This window comes from Cricetulus griseus, chromosome 6 (genome assembly GCF_003668045.3).
Source record: "Cricetulus griseus strain 17A/GY chromosome 6, alternate assembly CriGri-PICRH-1.0, whole genome shotgun sequence".
NCBI classification, from domain to species: domain Eukaryota; kingdom Metazoa; phylum Chordata; class Mammalia; order Rodentia; family Cricetidae; genus Cricetulus; species Cricetulus griseus.
This window is the reverse complement of record NC_048599.1, coordinates 28,834-29,990: the sequence shown is the minus strand read 5'-3', so window position 1 is coordinate 29,990 and position 1,157 is coordinate 28,834.

Here is a 1,157-nt window from a genome sequence, read left to right as displayed (position 1 = left end):
AGTGCCTCATCAGTGGGACAGGCTCTGTGGCTAAAGTCAAGCAGCTCCTTTGGGAGCAGTTTGGTGGGTTTGCCAGGGCTTCTGGTGCATCATTTAAAGAATAGCCCTGGAAGTGGGTCTTGGGGTCAGGCTGCAAATGTCTACCTGGTAGCAAGAAGATATTTGTCTTTATGTATGTGGAAGTATGTCTGTTTGTGCTCCAGTGCGTGACTTGTGTGTCAGGTTAGTGGTCAGAGAAGCCCAGGAGAGGGGAAGACTCTGCCCGCCTCTTCTTTGATGTGGACATTTTGCAGCCACGTGCTTGGCCTCACCTTCATCCTGCCTGGCCTAGCTTTGCTAGACAGTGCAAATCTTAACCAAAAGGATCCCTGGGTGGCGGGGAGGGGACACTCTAAGCTGGCTTCATCTGAGGGTGGCCTCATACACTGGAGTCACATCTAAGTTCCCTGTTATTGCCATAGGGTGGGGTATAGTCGGTGGTAGTTCATTTATCTGACATATGCAAAGCCCAGGGTTCCATCTCCAGCACCACAGAGGGATGAGGTAATAACACAACTCTGGGAAGATCGAAACACTAAGGAAGACATTCAGAACCACAGGGTTCACCCCAGGTAGAGTCCCTCAGCTGTCTGACATCTGGCCCTATGTATATACTCACCCAGGAACACCTAAATGCTTTGCCCTGAGCCTGGGGCCGTGGCTCTTCTGATGAGAAGTTTTGACCACTCTAGAGCTCAGATGACCAGACCTTTGGAGAACTTTCAGGAGTAAAGCCATCTCTAGGCAGGCCCTGGTGCCTTTTCCATGAAGAAGCCAGGCCGAGGTGCTTCCCACCTTGGAGCTCCAGCTGACCCCACCACCAGAGTCCCTGTAAGGAGTAGCAGGCCAGCCTGGGTCATCATCAATGTGTCAGTGTGGGGTCAACAGAGACCGCAGCTCAATCCTCGGAAGACACAGGTCCTGCTCATATTCGAGTTACTGCCATGTGCTTCCTATAATGCACTTCTGGAATGACCAGTGTGTGAGATTCAAACATCTAAAGATATCGTGCCTTCCAGAAGCCTGAGAGCTGCTGACCTGTATCCCCCAGCGCTGTCTGTGAAGCTCTTCCCATCTGTCTTTTTGTGTGACCTGGGGTCCTCTCTGGCTCCTTCTGA